At 47.6% G+C, this 24,790-nt stretch overlaps 1 protein-coding gene across 3 annotated transcripts in view; it reads left to right on the top strand.

Moving 5' to 3' along the window:
* ATRNL1 (attractin like 1) overlaps window positions 1-24,790 on the top strand; it is a 767,569-nt gene that overhangs the window by 251,007 nt on the left and 491,772 nt on the right. The window lies entirely within an intron of this gene.

Genomic DNA, 24,790 nt, shown 5'->3' with positions numbered 1-24,790 from the left:
GGAGGAACAGACCCCTTAGAACCTGTGCTAAAAAGAAGAAAGTGAAGCACTTGCCCTGCCGGGCGAGGCTCTGCTGGATGCTGAGGTGGAAGCATCAGAGACGGTGTTCCCAATTCTGTCCTAAAAAAAAAAAGCCGTTACTTGTGAAATCTGGTAGAACACTGGCATTCTCTCTGCAGGAATCATCCTCAAATACCCTCTAATCCTGTCATCATGCTCCATTCATTCTTCCATCGTCCTCTGTGCCTCCTCCCATCATCGCTTAATACCCTCTCATCAACTTCTGATACTATCGCAGTCCTCTACCCATCCTATCATTATCCGCTACACCTTCTCTTATGCTGTATACCTCCTCTCATGATCCTCTATCCCTTCACTTATCGTCCTCTATCCCTCCTTTCATCGTCTTCTATCCCTCCTCCCATCGTCCTCTATCCATCCTCTCATCGTCCTCTATCCATCCTTCCATCGTCCTTGGTCCCTCCTCCCATCGTCCTCTATCCCTCCTCTCAGCGTCCTCTATTCCTCCTCGCATCGTCCTCTATCCCTCCTCTCATTGTCCTCTATCCATCCTCTCATCGTCCTCGGTCCCTCCTTCCATCGTCCTCGGTCCCTCCTCCCATCGTCCTCTATCCCTCCTCTCAGCGTCCTCTATTCCTCCTCCCATCGTCCTCTATCCCTCCTCTCATTGTCCTCTATCCCTCCTCTCATTGTCCTCTATCCATCCTCTCATTGTCCTCTATCCATCCTCTCATTGTCCTCTATCCATCCTCTCATTGTCCTCTATCCATCCTCCCATCGTCCTCTATCCATCCTCTCATCGTCCTCTATCCATCCTTCCATCGTCCTCGGTCCCTCCTCCCATCGTCCTCTATCCCTCCTCTCAGCGTCCTCTATTCCTCCTCGCATCGTCCTCTATCCCTCCTCTCATTGTCCTCTATCCATCCTCTCATCGTCCTCGGTCCCTCCTTCCATCGTCCTCGGTCCCTCCCTCCATCGTCCTCTATCCCTCCTCTCAGCATCCTCTATTCCTCCTCCCATCGTCCTCTATCCATCCTCTCATCGTCCTCTATCCATCCTCTCATCATCCTCTATCCCTCCTCTCATTGTCCTCTATCCATTCTCTCATTGTCCTCTATCCATCCTCTCATTGTCCTCTATCCATTCTCTCATTGTCCTCTATCCATCCTCTCATTGTCCTGTATCCATCCTCTCATCGTCCTCGGTCCCTCCTCTCATCGTCCTCGGTCCCTCCTCCCATCGTCCTCGGTCCCTCCTCCCATCGTCCTCGGTCCCTCCTCCCATTGTCCTCTATCCCTCCTCCCATTGTCCTCTATCCCTCCTCCCATTGTCCTCTATCCCTCCTCCCATTGTCCTCTATCCCTCCTCCCATTGTCCTCTATCCATCCTCTCATCGTCCTCGGTCCCTCCTCCCATCGTCCTCGGTCCCTCCTCCCATTGTCCTCTATCCCTCCTCTCATTGTCCTCTATCCCTCCTCTCATTGTCCTCTATCCCTCCTCTCATTGTCCTCTATCCCTCCTCTCATCGTCCTCTATCCCTCCTCCCATCGTCCTCGGTCCCTCCTCCCATTCAGTTTCCTCCCATTACTTCTCGTCTTTCCTTGTGCAAATGAGAATGATGATCCCTCTACACTGTGACAGCCCTTCAGATATTTGTAGACCGCTATTAAGTCTCCTCTTAGCATTCTTTTTTGCAGCTAAAGATTCCCAGATCCTTTAACTGTTCCGCGTAAGACATACTGTGCAGTTTGCTCACCATCCTAATCTCTCTTCCCTGAACTTGCTACAGTTTTTCAATGTCTTTTTTAAAATGTGGAGCCCAGAACTGGACCCAGTATTCCAGATGAGGCCTGACCAAGGCGGAGTAGAGGGGGAGAATTACTCCACGTGAACTAGACTCTTTGCTTCTCTTAATACATCCTAGAACTGTATTTGCCTTTTTTGCTGCTGCATTACACTGTTGACTCATGTGCAGCCTGTGATCTATTACTATACCCAAATATTTGTCACATGTTCTGTTGCTTAGTTCTATTCCTCCCTTTCTGTGGATGTAATTTTCGTTTTTCTTGCTTAGATGTAGAATCTTGTATTTCTACCTGTTAAATACTATTGTATTAGTCTTTGCCCATTGTTCAAGCTTTTCTAGATTCTTCTGAATCCTTTCTCTGTGTTATCTAGTATTAGCTATCCCTCATAGCTTTGCATTGTCTTCAAATTTAATTAGTTTACCTTCAGTTCTATTTATCTAGATCATTTATAAAAATGTTGGACAGCTCTGTGGCCAGTATAGAGCCTTGTGGTACCCCACTTGAAACACTCTTCCAATTGGATGTGCAACCATTTATCATCACTATTTGAGTACGATCACTGAGCCAGTGATAAATCCACCTAATCGTAGCCTTGTCAATCCCATGCTTGGTCATTTTTTCAATAAGGATAGTATGAAATACTTTATCAAATGCTTTGCTGAAGTTGAGATATACAATATCTACTGCATTTCCCTGATCCACCCAGTCAGTGATTCCATCATAGAATGAAATTAGATTAGTCTGGCATTACTTCTTTGCAACAAAACCAATCTGTCTCTGGTTAATTACTGTATTCTTATCCGAGTACTTGCATACATGCTGTCTAATAATTTATTCAAAGATCTTTACTGGTATAGAAGGAAGGCTCACTGGCCTGTAATTTCCTGGCTCCGTCTTCTTTCCTTTTTTGAAGATCGGGACATTTGCCCTTCTTCAAGCTTTTGGAACTTTTCCTGTTTTCCAGGATTTTTCAAAGATTCTGGCTAGTGGTTTCCTCTGCTAACTTTTTCAGTCCCCTAGGATGTAATTCATTTGGTCCAGGAGGTGTAAGTTTATGTATATTGTGATGCTAGTCACAACCCATGGCCAGGCCGTGAATCAGCACAGTCAGACGTTCCGGGGTCAACACCAAAAGAGCACGTAGTAAACCAAGGGAAAATATGAAGTCATAAGTCAGGTCACATACCAGGGTCAGAATATCAGCGAAAAAGCAGAGAAGCAAAGGGGCAATAATAAATGGGTAGTCTGAACATGGTCCAATGGTCGACAGCAGGAGAAGATCAGAACTTACAGCACAGGGTACAAGCGAACACGCCAGAGAGCACAAGCTTAAATCAAGCTTTTGACTGGCAATGATCTGGGCCAGACAGCTCACCTAAATAGCAGGGCAATTACCAAAAACATGGAGAACCTGAGGAAATATCTGCACCTTCTAGTCAGATAGGTCAACCCAGCTGTCAATCAAAGAACTGACAGCTCAGCACGCCCCAGCACCGGATAGGATGACAGAGCTGTCCATCACAGGATCCCAGATACACTGAGCAGAGGAATCGTGACTAATTAGCTGAGTGTCCCCTCACCATCTCTCTGTTTATGGGTAGAGTGGATTATTTTATTCCTTTGATGGCGCGGTGGAGATCAGTTGATGTTACATTCGCTTTCTTAGAGAACACAGATGCAAAATAGGAATGGAATAGTTCGACCTTCTCAACATAATTTCTGACCACTTCACCCTTTCCATCCTGTAAAAATCCTATAGCATCTGTGACTTTTCTTTTGGTTTTGACATATCTCCAAATCCTTTTTTGCTGCTTTCGGTCTCCCTTACAAGCCTCACTTCATTACTGGCTTTAGCTCTTCTAACTCTTTCCCTGCATTCCCTGAAGACAGCATTATACACTGTGTGCAGAATTATTAGGCAAGTTGTATTTTGATCCCATGATACTTTTTATACATGTTGTCCTACTCCAAGCTGTTCAGGCTGAGAGCCAACTACCAATTAAGTAAATCAGGGGATATGCATCTCTGTAATGAGGAGGGGTGCTGTCTAATGACATCAGAACCCTATATAAGGTGTGCGTAATTATTAGGCAACTTCCTTTCCTCTGGCAAAATGGGTCAGAAGAGAGATTTGACGGCTCTGAAAAGTCCAAAATTGTGAGATGTCTTGCAGAGGATGCAGCATAGCCAACAGGGTCGCAAGAAGTGTGTTGGGCAAAAAAGGCGCAAAATATCTGCCCATGAATTGAGGAAAATCAAGCGTGAAGCTGCCAAGATGCCATTTGCCACCAGTTTTGTCATATTTCAGAGCTGCGACATTACTGGAGTAACAAAAAGCACAAGGTGTGCGACACTCAGGGACATGGCCAAGGTAAGGAAGGCTGAAAAACGACCACCTGTGAACAAGAAACATAAGATAAAACGTCAAGACTGGGCCAAGAAATATCTGAAGACTGACTGTTCAAAGGTTTTATAGACTGTGTCAGGACTCTGAACATTTTTATTACCTTTTTGTGCATTACTGCCCTTTTCCAAGATGGCGTCTTTGGTCTCATGTGCACTGTGTCTTCCTGCTATAAAACTCCACCCCAGCCTTCAGTCTGTGCTAGAGTATTCTGCCTTGCATCCAGCTCCTGACCTCTGGTTACTCCCTGGCTATATACCTGCTCCTGTGAACCTGTGGGGTGATCCTGCTACTCTGCTCTGAGTTCCTGCTGCATACACCAGTTCCAGTAATCCTCCTTCATCTGCTGCTCGTGTTTACTTCATCTGCATTTGCTGGACATGTAAGCTGCTGCTTTGCTATAACCTGAGACTATTACCCAGACCTCCCTGGTTGAGCGAAGATATGATTTGAACTGCCTTATAAGCATATCTATCTGTGTCTGGACTAAGACAAGGATTTATTCGTGTCAAGTATCCTCAAGAATAACTGTGCTTCATAGACTTTCTGCTTGATTCCTCTGAAGTTTCCTATAGACTGCTAAGCTGCGTTTATTATTTGCACCAAGTGTTGTGGACTTGAGTTTCTTTCTGCACCTGTTTGAATCACCGTGTGATAATATAGACTTTACCACTTATAAAACTGTGTCCTGCAGTTGTCTTGTTCCACGCAAAGAGTCTCCTGAGTTATCCCCTATAATTATTACAGACTGATGAGATGAGAGTGACTCTTGATGGGCCAGATGGATGGGCCAGAGGCTGGATCAGTAAAGGGCAGAGAGCTCCACTCCGACTCAGACGCCAGCAAGGTGGAGGTGGGGGACTGGTATGGGCTGGGATCATCAAAGATGAACTTGTGGGACCTTTTCAGGTTGAGGATGGAGAGAAGCTCAACTCCCAGACCTACTGACAGTTTCTGGAAGACAACTTCTTCAAGCAGTGGTACAGGAAGAAGTCGGTATCGTTCAAGAAAAACATGATTTTCCTGCAGGACAAAGCTCCATCACATGCCTCCAACCATACCTCCCAACCATCCCGGATCCAGCGGGACTGTCCCGATTTTGACAGTCAGCCCCGCAATCCCGGGCGGGACATTAGTTGTCCTGCACTGGTTGGGAGGTGTGTATATCACCCGGTCAGCTCCCTGAGTCCCTGCACCCGCAGAGCAGCATATTGGCTGCTCTGTGCACACAGGACCTGTGATGAAGTCACAGGATGGGAGGAGTCAGGGGGTCACATGACCGGGACCTCCGTGTACAGGACTCTGCTGGATGTCATGGCGCTGGAGGAACTTAGGTAAGTGTATGTGTGAGGTCAGGAGGTGTTTGTAGTGTGGATGTAGCAGAGCCGTGTGTGTACGAGGTGTATGGAGCGGAGCAGCGTGTGAAAGGTGTATGGAGCGGAGCCGTGTGTGTGCGAGGTGTATGGAGCGGAGCCGTGTGTGTGCGAGGTGTATGGAGGGGAGCCGTGTGTGTACGAGATGTATTGGAGGAGCCGTGTGTGTATGAGGTGTATGGAGCGGAGCCGTGTGTGTAAGAGGTGTACGGAGCGGAGCTGTGTGTGTACGAGATGTATGGAGCGGAGCAGCGTGTGAAAGGTGTATGGAGCAGAGCCGTGTGTGTATGAGGTGTATGGAGCAGAGCCGTGTGTGTACGAGGTGTACGGAGCGGAGCCGTGTGTGTACGAGGTGTACGGAGTGGTGCCGTGTGTGTACGAGGTGTATGGAGCGGAGCCGTGTGTGTACAAAGTGTACGGAGTGGAGCCGTGTGTGTACGAGATGTATTGGAGGAGCCGTGTGTGTATGAGGTGTATGGAGCGGAGCCGTGTGTGTACGAGATGTATGGAGAGGAGCCGTGTGTGTGCGAGGTGTATGGAGCGGAGCCGTGTGTGCGCGAGGTGTATGGAGCGGAGCCGTGTGTGCGAGGTATATGGAGCTGAGCCGTGTGTGTACGAGGTGTACGGAGTGGTGCCGTGTGTGTACGAGATGTATTGGAGGAGCCGTGTGTGTATGAGGTTTATGGAGCGGAGCCGTGTGTGTACGAGATGTATGGAGAGGAGCCGTGTGTGTACGAGATGTATGGAGAGGAGCCGTGTGTGTGCGAGGTGTATGGAGCAGAGCCGTGTGTGTACGAAGTGTACGGAGTGGTGCCGTGTGTGTACGAGATGTATGGAGAGGAGCCGTGTGTGTACGAGATGTATGGAGCGGAGCCGTGTGTGTACGAGATGTATGGAGAGGAGCCGTGTGTGTATGAGGTGTACGGAGCGGAGCCGTGTGTGTGCAAGGTATATGGAGCGGAGCAGCATCTACAATGTGTATGGAGCGGAGCTGTGTGTGTATGAGGTGTACGGAGCGGAGCCGTGTGTGTACGAGATGTATGGAGAGGAGCCGTGTGTGTGCGAGGTGTATGGAGCGGAGCCGTGTGTGTATAAGGTGTATGGAGCGGAGCCGTGTGTGTACGGGATGTATGGAGAGGAGCCGTGTGTGTGCGAGGTGTACGGAGCGGAGCCGTGTGTGTACGAAGTGTATGGAGTGGAGCCGTGTGTGTACGAGATGTATGGAGAGGAGCCGTGTGTGTACGGAGCGGAGCCGTGTGTGTGTAAGGTGTATGGAGTGGAGCCGTGTGTGTACGAGATGTATGGAGAGGAGCCGTGTGTGTACGAGGTGTATGGAGAGGAGCCGTGTGTGTACGAGGTGTACGGAGCGGAGCCGTGTGTGTGTAAGGTGTATGGAGCGGAGCCGTGTGTGTACGAGATGTATGGAGAGGAGCCGTATGTGTATGAGGTGTACAGAGTGGAGCCGTGTGTGTGCAAGGTATACTGAGCGGAGCAGCTTGTGCAATGTGCATGGAGCGGAGCCGTGAGTGTACGAGGTGTACGGAGTGGTGCCGTGTGTACGAGATGTATGGAGCAGAGCCATGTGTGTATGAGGTGTACGGAGCGGAGCCGTGTGTGCAAGGTATACGGAGCGGAGCAGAGTGTGCAATGTGTACGGAGCGGAGCTGTGTGTGTACGATGTGTACGGAGTGGAGAAGTGTGTGTACGAGATGTATGGAGAGAAGCCGTATGTGTATGTGGTGTACGGAGCAGAGCCGTGTGTGTGCAAGGTATACGGAGCGGAGCAGCGTGTGCAATGTGTATGGAGCGGAGCCGTGAGTGTACGAGGTGTACGGAGTGGTGCCGTGTGTGTACGAGATGTATGGAGCGGAGCCATGTGTGTATGAGGTGTACGGAGCGGAGCTGTGTGTGTACGAGGTGTACGGAGCGGAGCCGCATGTGCAAGGTGTATGGAGCGCAGTCGTGTGTGTACGAGGTGTATGGAGCGGAGCCATGTGTGTACGGAGTGGAGCCGTGTGTGTACGAGATGTATGGAGAGGAGCCGTGTGTGTAATGAGGTGTACGGAGCGGAGCCATGTGTGTACGAAGTGTATGGGGAGGAGCCGTGTGTGTATGATGTGTACGGAGCGGAGCCGTGTGTGTACGAGGTGTACGGAGCAGAGCCGCATGTGCAAGGTGAGCGGAGCCGCATGTGCAAGGTGTATGGAGCGGAGTCGTGTGTGTACGAGGTGTATGGAGCAGAGTCACATGTGTACGAGGTGTACGGAGCGGACGCTAGCTGTGTCGGATTGGAGCAGATATTGCTCCTTGCTCTGACACTGACTGGCACAGGAGACACGGGGGTCTTTATCAGTGACGTATCAAAGCTGCAGCGACGTGAGCAGTCAGCGGCGCAGCTGGATGACACCATTCAGCGCCGTGGGAGTGGAAGCTGCCGGCTGCTGCGAGGGAGCGCGGTGAAGGGTGTGTGTGGGTAGTGATGGAGAAGGCAATGATGGGGGTGGGGTAACCATGTGTGGCCATTATACTGCACCTAGCATTGTGTGGGGCCATTATACTGTACTCAGCATTATGTGGGGCCATTATACTGTATGGACCATCACGTGGGGCAAGTATACTGTACGCAGCATCATGTGGGGCCATTATACAGTATGGAGCATAATGTGGCCATTATACAGTATGGAGCATCATGTGTGGCCATTATACAGTATGGAGCATCATGTGTGGCCATTATACAGTATGGAGCATCATGTGGAGCCATTATAAAGTAAGGAGCATCATGTGTGGCCATTATACAGTACGCAGCATCATGTGTGGCCATTATACAGTGCGAAGCATCATGTGGGGCTATTATACAGTATGGAGCATAATGTGGCCAATGGCCATTATACAGTATGGAGCATCATGTGTGGCCATTATACAGTATGGAGCATCATGTGTGGCCATTATACAGTATGGAGCATCGTGTGGCCATTATACAGTATGGAGCATCATGTGGCCATTATGCAGTATGGAGCATCATGTGTGGCCATTATACAGTATGGAGCATCATGTGTAGCCATTATACAGTATGGAGCACTGTGTGGCCATTATACAATATGGAGCACTGTGTGGCCAATATACAGTATGGAACATCATGTGGAGCCATTAGAATGTATGGACCATCACGTGGGGCAAGTATACTGTACGCAGCATCATGTTGGGCCATTATACAGTATGGAGCATAATGTGGCCATTATACAGTATGGAGCATTATGTGTGGCCATTATACGGTATGGAGCATCATGTGTGGCCATTATACAGTATGCAGCATCATGTGTGGCCATTATACAGTACGAAGCATCATGTGGGGCTATTATACAGTATGGAGCATAATGTGGCCAATGGCCATTATACAGTATGAAGCATCATGTGTGGCCATTATACAGTATGGGGCATCATGTGTGGCCATTATACAGTATGGAGCATCATGTGTAGCCATTGTACAGTATGGAGCATCATGTGGCCATTATACAGTATGGAGCATAATGTGTGGCCATTATACAGTATGGAGCACTGTGTGGCCATTATACAGTATGGAGCACCGTGTGGCCAATATACAGTATGGAGAATCATGTGGAGCCATTATACAGTATGGAGCATCATGTGGGCCCATTATACTGTATGGAGCATCACGTGGGGCCAGTACACTGTACGCAGCATCATTTGGGGCCATTATACAGTACGGAGCGTCATGTGTGGCCTTATACAGTATGGAGCATCATGTGTGGCCATTTTTTTTTATTATAATTATTGTTTACGAAACATTGTGATCAGAAGTGCTAAATGGGTGTGGTTGGGGTGTGACTAGTTGTGAAATGGGTATGGTCAGAGGTGCGGCCTAAAATTTGCCGCGGCGCGCTCAGGGCGCCGCTGACTTTGTCCCTCTTTCCCTTCCTCGAAAGTTGGGAGGTATGCTCCAACTTCTCCACAGCGTGGCTGGCCAGTAAAGGTGTCAAAGAAGAACAAATAATGACATGGCCCCTTGTTCACCTGATCTGAACCCCATAGAGAACCTGTGGTCCCTCATAAAATGTGAGATCTACAGGGAGGGAAACAGTCCACCTCTCGGAGCAGTGTCTGGAGGCTGTGGTGGCTGCTGCACGCAATGTTGGTCGTAAACAGATCAAGCAGCTGACAGAATCTATGGATGGAGGCTGCCAAGTGTCATCATGAAGAAAGGGGGCTGTATTGGGCACTCATTATTGGGGGGTTTTGTTTTTGCATGTCAGAAATATTTATTTCTAAATTTTGTGCAGATATATTGGTTTACCTGGTGAAAATGAACAAGTGAGATGGGAATATATTTGGTTTTTATTAAGATGCCTAATAATTCTCCACAGTAATAGTTACCTGCACAAACAGATATCCTCCTAAGATAGCCAAATCTAAAAATAACCCACTCCAACTTCCAAAAATATTAAGCTTTGATATTTGAGTCTTTTGGGTTGATTGAGAACATAGTTGTTGATCAATAATAAAAATAATCCTCTAAAATACGACTTGCCTAATAATTCTGCACACAGTGTATTCTTCTTTAGATATGCCTCCTCTTTCCATTTAATATTTTGTTTTTCCTTTCTAACAAAGTGATTAAGTTCTGTGTTCATCCACCCTGGTCTCTTAAAATGCTTCCAATTCTTCCCTCTTATAGAGATTTTTACTGATTGTGCGGTGAGAATTTCATTTAGAAAAATCTCCCGTCCTTCCTAGACATTTCCTACCTTCTTTCGGAGTCCATTAAAAGCTGTCTTTCTAAAGTCCAGTCTTAAAGTTTGATTCTCGCTGGTCTTCCTCCTCTTTTAATCCACAATTTGAGGATAGCATGATCACTGTTTTCTAAATTCCCAGTCACCTTTACTTCCTCAACCATTTCCTCCCTATTGGTAAAAATTGGGTCCAAGATTGCAGATCTTCTTATTCTCTCTTCTACCTCTTGAAAGATGAAGTTGTCACCAAGAGAAAAGAATTTCCTGGACCCATTACTTTTGCCTGAGAGAGATTCCCAACAAATATCTGGACAGTTGAAATTTCTCATGATTACTTTGTCATACTTTTTTGAGAACAAAGACATCTGATGTAAAAAGAGTTCATCCATATCTTCATTCTTTCCAAGTGGCCTATAATAGACACACCTACAATAGTGTTCTTTCTGTTCTTCTCTCCTTATGTTCTTAGCCAAACAGTTTTTACAGAGCTACCATTCTCTGAAGCTTGGATCTCTGTGGAGATATACGTTTTTCTAACATACAATGCACCACCTATTACCTTATTGTTAATCCTTTTTCTAATAAATAAGTTGTAGCCTTCAAGATTTGTATTCCAATTATGTGTATCATCCCACCAAGTTTCAATGATGCCTATGACATCATATCTTTCTTCCTGTGTTAGCAGCTCCAATTATCCTTGTTTGTTTCCCATGCTCTGTGCATTTGTATAGACACATTTTAGTATGTAGTCGGTTTCTCTTGCTCCACCATTTTCATTCAGAGTTTGTTGTTTTTGTTTTTACTTTCTACTTCTCTTAGCGCGGTTCTCACAAGAATTCATTAGCTGCATTTTTTTTTTCTGGCCGTATGTTTCCCATCCCATATTGCTCTAGTTTAAAGCTCTCCTGATGATTGCAGCAAGGTGTCTACCAAATGTGTTTTCCTAATTTTGTAAGATGCAACCCATCTCCAGGAAGGAGTCCATCATACAGGTAATTCACTCCATGGTCGAGGAACCCAAATCATTGCTGATGGCACCATCGACATAGCCAGTTGTTCACCTGTAGAATCCTGTTCAATCTCCTTGGTCCATGTCCATCTACTGGGAGGATGGATGAGAAGATGACCTGCGCTCCCAGATCCTTTACTTTCCGGCCTAGGTCTTCAAAGTCTCTGCCTATAGTCCCCAGGTCCTTTCTTTCTGTGTTTTCTTTGTTCCTACATTTATTAGTAGACGTGGGTGGTCGTCTGTAGCACTGAGGACTCTTGATACCCTATCAGACACATCTGGACCACCTCGGGAGTGTCCAACTATTTCTTAAATTTTTCCATATTTGTGTCTTGCATTTCGTGTTTTATAAACTGATTTCTCAAGTCTTATTATATTATTTATGAATTCTGCAATTCCTACCAGTATAAATATATTAGAGAGAATGATGAAGTCATATAATGCTGTAGGTGACACGTCTGTCACGGCCGCCATCAAATGTGTTTCCGGAGTGCTTGCATAAACCTATGGGGAGGGCCCAAAACACCATTATAGTACCTTTACCAACCAGTCCCCCTGGGCTGGCACCATACAGCCATAGCTGCAAAATTGTACAGGGTCTCAGCACCCACTACGGAAGTGGATGCGACCATCCAGGAGTCTTTCTCTCCAGGAGCCGCATAGGTCTGCAGCCCTGTGGTCGGTCTCTGTGGCACATACAGATTTGGCGCTGTGTAAAAGAAAGGCATCCATAGGATAAGTGTGTGTGTGTGTGACCAGTTTGCAGACACTGCAGCAGGGATTTTGGCCCCCTCCTTCATACAGATCTTCTCCAGATCTTTCAGGTTTCGGGGCTGTCGCAGGGCAACATTGAGTTTCACCTCCCTCCAAAGATTTTTTATTGGGTTCAGGTCTGGAGACTGGGCAGGCCACTCCAGTACCGCGAAATGCTTCTTATGGAGCTGCTCCTTAGTTGCCCTGGCTGTTTATTTCAGGTTATTGTCATGCTGGAAGACCCAACCACGAACCATCTTCAATGCTCTTACTGAGGGAAGGAGGTTGTTGGCCAAAATCTCACGATACATGACCCCATCCATCCTCCGTTCAGTATGGTGCAGTCGTCCTTTCCACTTTGCAGAGAAGCACCTCCAAAGTGTGATGTTTCCCCCACTATGCTTCACGGTTGGGTCTTTGTTCTTGAGATTGTACTCATCCTTCTTCTTCCTCCAAACACGGCGAGTGAAGTGGATGCCAAAAAGTTATATTTTGGTCTCATCTGACCACATGACCTTCTCCCATGCCTCCTCTGGATCATTCAGATGGTCATTGAGAAACCTCAAACGGGCCTGGACATGTGCTGGTGTGAGTAGGGGGACCTTGTGTGTCCTGCAGGATTTTACTACATAATGGTAATGTTGAGACTGTGGTCCCAAATCTCTTCAGGCCATTGACCAGGTCCTCTCAAGCGGGGGAGGGCAAAGGTCGTAACCGCTCGTTGGGCCAATTCGCCTGTCGATCAGGGACAGGAGCTTGGCGTGAGCCACCCATTACGAAATGTAAGTGCCTTTCTCTGCTTATTTAATTAATAAACTGTGACCGACCTGTTCAACCCACCAAGGACTGTGTGTGTTTCATTACGGGATTGATGGGAGGGGGGAAGGCACTGGTTACAACACCCAGGTCTCTACTGTCTGGCAGGCGCGGTACTGTATAAGGTGCGCGCCTCTGACTGGGGAGCACACGGAGAGAGCAACATTAAATAATGTCAGTGCCCAGTTCCCCCATAGCATCGATCCCCTTGGTGAAGCACTAAGTAGGAGGCCCCCAGCCGGCCAGTGGTCACTAGAGGGGAGGGGGTCCTACGGCCACTCCTACAGGGGTTAAATCCAGGTGTCCGGCCGGGAACTTCCTCTTTTCCTCCCGGCGGACACCTGGAAGCTTTTGTCCCACCCTCCCTCCCTTTCGTGGCTAATGGCCATACTAAGTGTAGTTCTGGGCTGATTCCTGACCTTTCTAGAATCACCAGACCCAGGAAGGTTGACAGACATCTTGGGTTTCTGTCATTTTCTAATAATTGTGCCAACAGTTGTTGCCTTCTCACCAAGTTGATTTCCTATTGTCCTGTATCCTTGTGCAAGTCTACAATTTTGTCCCTGGTGTCCTTAGACAGGTCTTTGGTCTTGGCCATGGTGGAGAGGTTGGAGTGTGATTCTGTCTCACAGATGAAGTGTACCTGCGATAAAAATTACAGACCTCTTCATTCTGTGTAGGTGGGAAAAGTTGCAAAATCATCAGCGTATCAAATGCTTATTTTTTTCGTGTGTGTGTAAATATACAGTCATGGCCAAAAGTATTCACACCTAAATGATTGCGAACACAAATTCTTTGTTATTATTATCTTCATATAATTTGTCTTAAATGAAAAACCACAAAAGAGAATGAAGCAAAAAGCAAAACATTGATCATTTCACACAAAACTCCAAAAATGGGTCAGACAAAAGTATTGGCACCCTCAGCCTAAAGGCCCCGTCACACATAGCGAGATCGCTAGCGAGATCGCTGCTGAGTCACAAGTTTTGTGATGCAACAGCGACCTCAGTAGCGATCTCGCTATGTGTGACACGTACCAGCGACCCGGCCCCTGCTGCGAGATCGCTGGTCGTGTCAGAATGGCCTGGACCTTTTTTTCTTCGTTGAGGTCCCGCTGACATCGCTGAATTGGTGTGTGTGACACCGATCCAGCGATGTCTTCACTGGTAACCAGGGTAAACATCGGGTTACTAAGCGCAGGGCCGCGCTTAGTAACCCGATGTTTACCCTGGTTACCAGCGTAAATGTAAAAAAAACAAACGGTACATACTCACCATCTGATGTCCGTCAGGTCCCTTGCCGTCTGCTTCCTGCTCTGACTGAGTGCCGCCGTAAAGTGAAAGTACAGCACAGCGGTGACGTCACCGCTGCGCTCTGCTCTCACTGTACGGCCGGATCTCAGTCAGAGCAGGAAGCAGACGGCAAGGGACCTGACGGACATCAGATGGTGAGTATGTACTGTTTTTTTTTTCTTTACATTTACGCTGGTAACCAGGGTAAACATCGGGTTACTAAGCGCGGCCCTGCGCTTAGTAACCCGATGTTTACCCTGGTTACCCGGGTGCTGCAGGGGGACTTCGGCATCGTTGAAGACAGTTTCAACGATGCCGAAGTCGTTCCCCTGATCGTTGGTCGCTGGAGAGAGCTGTCTGTGTGACAGCTCCCCAGCGACCACACAACGACTTACCAACGATCACGGCCAGGTCGTATCGCTGGTCGTGATCGTTGGTAAATCGCTATGTGTGACAGGGCCTTAATACTTGGTTGCACACCCTTTAGCCAAAATAACTGCAACCAATCGCTTCCGGTAACCATCAATGAGTTTCTTACAATGCTCTGCTGGAATTTTAGACCATTCTTCTTTGGCAAACTGCTCCAGGTCCCTGATATTTGAAGGGTGCCTTCTCCAAACTGCCATTTTTAGATCTCTCCACAGGTGTTCTATGGGATTCAGGTCTGGACTCACTGCTGGCCACCTTAGAAGTCTCCAGTGCTTTCTCTCAAACCGTTTTCTAGTGCTTTTTGAAGTGTGTTTTGGGTCATTGTCCTGCTGGAAGACCCATGACCTCTGAGGGAGACCCAGCTTTCTCACACTGGGCCCTACATTATGCTGCAAAATTTGTTGGTAGTCTTCAGACTTCATAATGCCATGCACAGGTCAAGCAGTCCAGTGCCAGAGGCAGCAAAGCAACCCCAAAACATCAGGGAACCTCCGCCATGTTTGACTGTAGGGACCGTGTTCTTTTCTTTGAATGCCTCTTTTTTTCTCCTGTAAACTCTATGTTGATGCCTTTGCCCAAAAAGCTCTACTTTTGTCTCATCTGACCAGAGAACATTCTTCCAAAACGTTTTAGGCTTTTTCAGGTAAGTTTTGGCAAACTCCAGCCTGGCTTTTTTATGTCTCGGGGTAACAAGTGGGGTCTTCCTGGGTCTCCCACCATACAGTCCCTTTTCATTCAGACGCCGACGGATAGTACGGGTTGACACTGTTGTACCCTCGGACTGCAGGGCAGCCTGAACTTGTTTTGGATGTTAGTCGAGGTTCTTTATCCAACATCTGCACAATCTTGCGTTGAAATCTCTTGTCAATTTTTATTTTCCGTCCACATCTAGGGAGGTTAGCCACAGTGCCATGGGCTTTACACTTCTTGATGACACTGCGCACGGTAGACACAGGAACATTCAGGTCTTTGGAGATGGACTTGTAGCCTTGAGATTGCTCATGCTTCCTCACAATTTGGTTTCTCAAGTCCTCAGACAGTTCTTTGGTCTTCTTTCTTTTCTCCATGCTCAATGTGGTGCACACAAGGACACAGGACAGAGGTTGAGTCAACTTTAATCCATGTCAACTGGCTGCAAGTGTGATTTAGTTATTGCCAACACCTGTTAGGTGCCACAGGTAAGTCACAGGTGCTGTTAATTACACTAATTACAGAAGCATCATATGATTTTTCCAACAGTGCCGATACTTTTGTCCACCCCCTTTTTTATGTTTGGTGTGGAATTATATCCAATTTGGCTTTAGGACAATTCTTTTTGTGTTTTTTTTCATTTAAGACAAATTAAATGAAGATCATAATACCAAAGAATTTGTGTTTACAATCATTTTCAGGAAGAAACTGAGTATTATCTGACAGAATTGCAGGGGTGTCAATACTTTTGGCCATGACTGTACATATATACATGTGTATATATACATTATATACATATATACCCTTGTCCTATTGACGCCTTTCTTTTACACACATATATATCCTAGATAGAGGCCCAATGTTATCACATCGGGGGTGGGGGGGGCGGTAATGTCACGATGGGGGCAGGCTTTGCAGTGTTGAGAATCTCCCCCCATGGGCTCACCCACCTGTCCACTCTCTCTCTCCCCATGTGCTGTCTTCTCCCGTCTCTGCTCTCTTCTTTGACCTGTCTACCCCATGTGCTTATATACATTGATTTTGTCCCAGCGATGCTGTTGCTCTTCAAGAGTCTCATTTGCCCTTTGTTGTCTTCGACGTTGTGCCTTTGATGCTTTCCTTTCATTGTTATTGGCGTACTTTTTAGGAGGAGCCATGTTGGCGTTGATGTTTCCTTTTTAAAGGGCTTTTCCCACAAATGAAAGATCATTTTAAAAATTGTCTGTGTCTGACCGTGTACAGAACATACCACATCTCCTGGGCAGGGGAGGAAGCAAAAGACAATACTGACATTACAGCAGGAGATCGCAGAGGACACATTTTGTGAGGTAAAATATTGTTTAAAAACAGTCAGTGAAATATTTTACCTCACAAAATGAATCCACTGTGATCTCCTGTAATGTCAGTATTGTCATTTGTTTCCTCCCCTGCCCAGGAGATGTGGTGTGTTCGGTACACGGTCAGACACAGACAATTTTTAAATTGAACTTTGGTTCGTGGGAAAACCCCTTTAATGTGACCGGCTTCCTCTGCCTGTAGACACATCGCGCATCTGCTGCCAGGATCAGCCGAATCATTGACTGCACCTGCGTGGAATTCGCGCAGGCGCAATAAATCAGGCCGCCGCCATCTTTGTGCAGAGAGATAGTGGTGGTCACATTAAAACTGTGCATGCGCACCTCCTGTTCAAAGATGGTGGCAGTCAGTGAATCATTCGGCTGATCCCAGGGACGGCGTGTTTGCGACGGTGTTCTGCTGGTGGTACCGTGCAAGAGGCTGCGTACGGTGTATACAGTGTGTGTGTGGTGCGTACGGCGTATACAGTGTGTGTGGTGTATACGGTGTGTGTGTGTGGTGCGTACGGCGTATACAGTGTGTGTGGTGTATACAGTGTGTGTGTGGTGCGTACTGCGTATACAGTGTGTGTGGTGTATACGGTGTGTGTGTGTGGTGCGTACGGCGTATACAGTGTGTGTGGTGTATACAGTGTGTGTGTGTGGTGCGTACTGCGTATACAGTGTGTGTGGTGCGTACGGCGTATACAGTGTGTGGTGTATACGGTGTGTGTGTGGTGTATACGGTGTGTGTGTGGTGCGTACGGCGTATACAGTGTGTGTGTGGTGTATACGGTGTGTGTGTGGTGCGTACGGTGTATACAGTGTGTGTGGTGTATACGGTGTGTGTGTGGTGCGTACGGCGTATACAGTGTGTGTGGTGTATACGGTGTGTGTGTGGTGCGTACGGCGTATACAGTGTGTATGGTGTATACGGTGTGTGTGTGGTGCGTACTGCGTATACAGTGTGTGTGGTGTATACGGTGTGTGTGGTGCGTACGGCGTATACAGTGTGTGTGGTGTATACGGTGTGTGTGTGGTGCGTACGGCGTATACAGTGTGTGTGGTGTATACGGTGTGTGGTGCGTACGGCGTATACAGTGTGTGTGTGGTGTATACGGTGTGTGTGTGTGGTGCGTACGGCGTATACAGTGTGTGTGGTGTATACGGTGTGTGTGGTGCGTACGGCGTATACAGTGTGTGTGGTGCGTACGGCGTATACAGTGTGTGTGGTGTATACAGTGTGTGTGTGGTGCGTACGGCGTATACAGTGTGTGTGGTGTATACGGTGTGTGTGTGGTGCGTACGGCGTATACAGTGTGTGTGGTGTATACGGTGTGTGTGTGGTGCGTACGGTGTATACAGTGTGTGTGGTGTATACGGTGTGTGTGTGGTGCGTACGGCGTATACAGTGTGTGTGGTGTATACGGTGTGTGTGTGGTGCGTACGGCGTATACAGTGTGTGTGGTGTATACGGTGTGTGTGTGGTGCGTACGGCGTATACAGTGTGTGTGGTGTATACGGTGTGTGTGTGGTGCGTACGGCGTATACAGTGCGTGTGGTGCGACGGTATTCCGCGGCTGGTACCTCCAGCAGTTTCCATATTGAGACACCCATCACTTGGGTGTCCCAATATGGCGGTCGGGGAACTTCCGCCGCTTGGAATTCTGGGATCCGGACACATCTGGATGGAACAAGATGTGAAGACATTACAAGGTGAGTATATAGTAAGATATATAATGTGGATGCCCCCAGCTGTTTAGCTTTTCCTATACATTAGATTATTGGTTGCAGACGTGCCAGATTTTAGGAATTTATAACAATATTAGGGTTTTGTTTTCTCCACATTTTGTCTTTTCATCTGCGATTTTTGCGCAGTTTCGCTATGTTTGATGCAGAGGATGGGAATAATATTATTATTCAGTGGCTGCACCAGGAATCCTGAGGATCACACACCGGCCATTAGCTAATGACAGGAGAGCGTCTGACGGCCGCCCCTCCCCCGCAGGCCTGCCATAGAAAAATATATCTGACACAGGGACATAAGTGAGTTATCTGCAGCCGCTCCCCTGTAATTGTGATTAGGGGGTCCTTATAATGGCCGACACCAGCTGCTCCCACCATATATTTATAAGCTCCACAGTACGGCTGCCACAAGCCTCTGAGAAAAAAAAAAAATACGGTAGGTGTGTAATATATATATATAAGTTCTATGGAGGTTGTGTGGTGAGAGTACATACAGGCCATGGAGGATGTGTGGTGAGAGTACATACAGGACGTGGAGGTTGTGTGGTGAGAGTACATACAGGACGTGGAGGTTGTGTGGTGAGAGTACATACAGGACATGGAGGATGTGTGGTGAGAGTACATACAGGACATGGAGGATGTGTGGTGAGTGTACATACAGGACGTGGAGGTTGTGTGGTGAGAGTACATACAGGACGTGGAGGTTGTGTGGTGAGAGTACATACAGGACATGGAGGATGTGTGGTGAGAGTACATACAGGACATGGAGGATGTGTGGTGAGTGTACATACAGGACGTGGAGGTTGTGTGGTGAGAGTACATACAGGACGTGGAGGTTGTGTGGTGAGAGTACATACAGGCCATGGAGGTTGTGTGGTGAGAGTACATACAGGACATAGAGGATATGTGGTGAGAGTACATACAGGACGTGGGAGTTGTGTGGTGAGAGTACATACAGGACGTGGAGGTTGTGTGGTGAGAGTACATACAGGCCGTGGAGGTTGTGTGGTGAGAGTACATACAGGACATGGAGGATGTGTGGTGAGAGTACATACAGGACGTGGAGGTTGTGTGGTGAGAGTACATACAGGACGTGGAGGTTCTGTGGTGAGAGTACATACAGGACATAGAGGATATGTGGTGAGAATACATACAGGACGTGGAGGTTGTGTGGTGAGAGTACATACAGGCCATGGAGGATGTGTGGTGAGAGTACATACAGGACGTGGAGGTTCTGTGGTGAGAGTACATACAGGACATAGAGGATATGTGGTGAGAGTACATACAGGACATGGAGGTTGTGTGGTGAGAGTACATACAGGCCATGGAGGTTGTGTGGTGAGAGTACATACAGGACGTGGAGGTTGTGTGGTGAGTACATACAGGACGTGGAGGTTGTGTGGTGAGAGTACATACAGGACGTGGAGGTTCTGTGGTGAGTACATACAGGACGTGGAGGTTGTGTGGTGAGAGTGCATACAGGCCGTGGAGGTTGTGTGGTGAGAGTACATACAGGACATGGAGGTTGTGTGGTGAGAGTACATACAGGACATGGAGGTTGTGTGGTGAGAGTATATACAGGACGTGGAGGATGTGTGGTGAGAATACATACAGGCCGTGGAGGATATGTGGTGAGAGTATATACAGGACATGGAGGTTGTGTGGTGAGAGTACATACAGGACATGGAGGTTGTGTGGTGAGAGTACATACAGGACATGGAGGTTGTGTGGTGAGAGTACATACAGGACATGGAGGTTGTGTGGTGAGAATACATACAGGCCGTGGAGGTTGTGTGGTGAGAGTACATACAGGACATGGAGGATATGTGGTGAGAGTACATACAGGCCGTGGAGGTTGTGTGGTGAGAGTACATACAGGACATAGAGGATATGTGGTGAGAGTACATACAGGACATGGAGGATGTGTGGTGAGAGTACATACAGGACATAGAGGATGTGTGGTGAGAGTACATACAGGACGTGGAGGTTCTGTGGTGAGAGTACATACAGGACATGGAGGTTGTGTGGTGAGAGTACATACAGGACATGGAGGTTGTGTGGTGAGAGTACATACAGGACATGGAGGATGTGTGGTGAGAGTACATACAGGACATAGAGGATATGTGGTGAGAGTACATACAGGACGTGGAGGTTCTGTGGTGAGAGTACATACAGGACATGGAGGTTGTGTGGTGAGAGTACATACAGGACATGGAGGTTGTGTGGTGAGAGTACATACAGGACATGGAGGATGTGTGGTGAGAGTACATACAGGACATGGAGGATGTGTGGTGAGAGTACCTACAGGACATGGAGGATGTGTGGTGAGAGTACCTACAGGACATGGAGGATGTGTGGTGAGAGTACATACAGGACATAGAGGATATGTGGTGAGAGTACATACAGGACATGGAGGATGTGTGGTGAGAGTACATACAGGACATAGAGGATATGTGGTGAGAGTACATACAGGACGTGGAGGATGTGTGGTGAGAATACATACAGGACATGGAGGATGTGTGGTGAGAGTACATACAGGACGTGGAGGATGTGTGGTGAGAGTACATACAGGACGTGGAGGATGTGTGGTGAGAGTACATACAGGACGTGGAGGTTGTGTGGTGAGAGTACATACAGGACATGGAGGTTGTGTGGTGAGAGTACATACAGGACATGGAGGATGTGTGGTGAGAGTACATACAGGACATGGAGGATGTGTGGTGAGAGTACCTACAGGACATGGAGGATGTGTGGTGAGAGTACCTACAGGACATGGAGGATGTGTGGTGAGAGTACATACAGGACATAGAGGATATGTGGTGAGAGTACATACAGGACATGGAGGATGTGTGGTGAGAGTACATACAGGACGTGGAGGATGTGTGGTGAGAGTACATACAGGACGTGGAGGATGTGTGGTGAGAATACATACAGGACATGGAGGATGTGTGGTGAGAGTACATACAGGACATGGAGGATGTGTGGTGAGAGTACATACAGGACGTGGAGGATGTGTGGTGAGAGTACATACAGGACGTGGAGGTTGTGTGGTGAGAGTACATACAGGACGTGGAGGATGTGTGGTGAGAGTACATACAGGACATGGAGGATGTGTGGTGAGAATACATACAGGACATGGAGGATGTGTGGTGAGAGTACATACAGGACATGGAGGATGTGTGGTGAGAGTACATACAGGACGTGGAGGATGTGTGGTGAGAGTACATACAGGACGTGGAGGTTGTGTGGTGAGAGTACATACAGGACGTGGAGGTTCTGTGGTGAGAGTACATACAGGACATAGAGGATATGTGGTGAGAATACATACAGGACGTGGAGGTTGTGTGGTGAGAGTACATACAGGCCATGGAGGATGTGTGGTGAGAGTACATACAGGACGTGGAGGTTCTGTGGTGAGAGTACATACAGGACATAGAGGATATGTGGTGAGAGTACATACAGGACATGGAGGTTGTGTGGTGAGAGTACATACAGGCCATGGAGGTTGTGTGGTGAGAGTACATACAGGACGTGGAGGTTGTGTGGTGAGTACATACAGGACGTGGAGGTTGTGTGGTGAGAGTACATACAGGACGTGGAGGTTCTGTGGTGAGTACATACAGGACGTGGAGGTTGTGTGGTGAGAGTGCATACAGGCCGTGGAGGTTGTGTGGTGAGAGTACATACAGGACATGGAGGTTGTGTGGTGAGAGTACATACAGGACATGGAGGTTGTGTGGTGAGAGTATATACAGGACGTGGAGGATGTGTGGTGAGAATACATACAGGACATGGAGGTTGTGTGGTGAGAGTACATACAGGACATGGAGGTTGTGTGGTGAGAGTACATACAGGCCATGGAGGTTGTGTGGTGAGAGTACATACAGGACGTGGAGGTTGTGTGGTGAGTACATACAGGACGTGGAGGTTGTGTGGTGAGAGTACATACAGGACGTGGAGGTTCTGTGGTGAGTACATACAGGACGTGGAGGTTGTGTGGTGAGAGTGCATACAGGCCGTGGAGGTTGTGTGGTGAGAGTACATACAGGACATGGAGGTTGTGTGGTGAGAGTACATACAGGACATGGAGGTTGTGTGGTGAGAGTATATACAGGACGTGGAGGATGTGTGGTGAGAATACATACAGGACATGGAGGTTGTGTGGTGAGAGTACATACAGGACATGGAGGTTGTGTGGTGAGAGTACATACAGGACATGGAGGTTGTGTGGTGAGAATACATACAGGCCGTGGAGGTTGTGTGGTGAGAGTACATACAGGACATGGAGGATATGTGGTGAGAGTACATACAGGCCGTGGAGGTTGTGTGGTGAGAGTACATACAGGACATAGAGGATATGTGGTGAGAGTACATACAGGACATGGAGGATGTGTGGTGAGAGTACATACAGGACATAGAGGATGTGTGGTGAGAGTACATACAGGACGTGGAGGTTCTGTGGTGAGAGTACATACAGGACATGGAGGTTGTGTGGTGAGAGTACATACAGGACATGGAGGTTGTGTGGTGAGAGTACATACAGGACATGGAGGATGTGTGGTGAGAGTACATACAGGACATAGAGGATATGTGGTGAGAGTACATACAGGACGTGGAGGTTCTGTGGTGAGAGTACATACAGGACATGGAGGTTGTGTGGTGAGAGTACATACAGGACATGGAGGTTGTGTGGTGAGAGTACATACAGGACATGGAGGATGTGTGGTGAGAGTACATACAGGACATGGAGGATGTGTGGTGAGAGTACATACAGGACATGGAGGATGTGTGGTGAGAGTACCTACAGGACATGGAGGATGTGTGGTGAGAGTACATACAGGACATAGAGGATATGTGGTGAGAGTACATACAGGACGTGGAGGTTCTGTGGTGAGAGTACATACAGGCCATGGAGGTTGTGTGGTGAGAGTACATACAGGACATGGAGGATGTGTGGTGAGAGTACCTACAGGACATGGAGGATGTGTGGTGAGAGTACCTACAGGACATGGAGGATGTGTGGTGAGAGTACATACAGGACATAGAGGATATGTGGTGAGAGTACATACAGGACATGGAGGATGTGTGGTGAGAGTACATACAGGACATAGAGGATATGTGGTGAGAGTACATACAGGACGTGGAGGATGTGTGGTGAGAATACATACAGGACATGGAGGATGTGTGGTGAGAGTACATACAGGACATGGAGGATGTGTGGTGAGAGTACATACAGGACGTGGAGGATGTGTGGTGAGAGTACATACAGGACGTGGAGGTTGTGTGGTGAGCAATGAGCATACATACAGGACATGGGGGTTGTGTGTGTTCTCCATAGGTGACCTTGGCTCTTGGACAACTCTTCTGATAATTTTCACTCCTGGGTCTGGGATTTAATGAGTAAGGTTTCTCCTTGTGGAGAGTGGCATACCAGGTCGGGCACTCCAGTATGAGGAGACTTATAGGCCATGCACGCTCCTCTGTGAAATTAACTTTGCTAAATATGTCTTCAGAGAGGAAGAAGACTAGAGCTCTAGCGCCACCTATTGGAAGTAGCGGTCCTACAAGTCATTATTGACCCTTTTAGGAGCCTTTAAATAGGACTTACAATAAAAGCCAAACCAGAATCTTAATTTGTAGGCACAGTGTTTCGGGTTATTGCCTCTCCTCACTGCAAAGTATCATATTTGTAGGCTCGTCTAAGAGTCCATAATGACTTGTAGGATCGCTACTTCTAGTAGGTGGCACTAGAGTTCTAGTCCTCTTCATCCCTGAAGACGTATTTTGCATAGTTAATTTCCCAGAGAAGCGTGCAAGGTGTTTAAGTCTCCTCATACTGGCATGCCCGACCTGGTATGTCGTTCTACAAAAGGACACACTTTACCCCTTAGATCCCGGTCTTAGCCTCTCACCCAGCCAAATCAATCGTGGCAGGATTATGGTGAAATTATGTTCTTTCCACGCCTGGATTATGGCCACCTGCAGCGCTCACTGGAACCTTCAGTAGTTCAGAAATTCTTCTGTAACCAATGACATCGGGATGTTTTACAACAATAAGGTTGTGAAGGTCTTGAGACATCTCACTGGTGTTACCCATCATGAGCTGTTTCCTGTGTGGTAATGAGGCCCTTCTTCTAGACATCAGGTGACCCAGCTGATATTATTGGTCACTAGTAGCAGGGTTGCTTCCTAATTCCTGATAGATCTCGGCCGGTGTCAGGACTTTCCAGGGCTTTTTCCTCTTTATTCATTTCTTCAGTCCTTTTCCCGATGTCATTACACATAATTTATGGACACCTACAGGGATTTCTATCTTGTGTGGATTAGATGTTTATCTGGGGAGAATTTCATGTCAATAGCAGCTTTA

The sequence above is a fragment of the Ranitomeya variabilis genome, chromosome 4 (genome assembly GCF_051348905.1).
Source record: "Ranitomeya variabilis isolate aRanVar5 chromosome 4, aRanVar5.hap1, whole genome shotgun sequence".
NCBI lineage: Eukaryota > Metazoa > Chordata > Amphibia > Anura > Dendrobatidae > Ranitomeya > Ranitomeya variabilis.
This window is presented reverse-complemented; position numbering and strand designations above follow the sequence as displayed.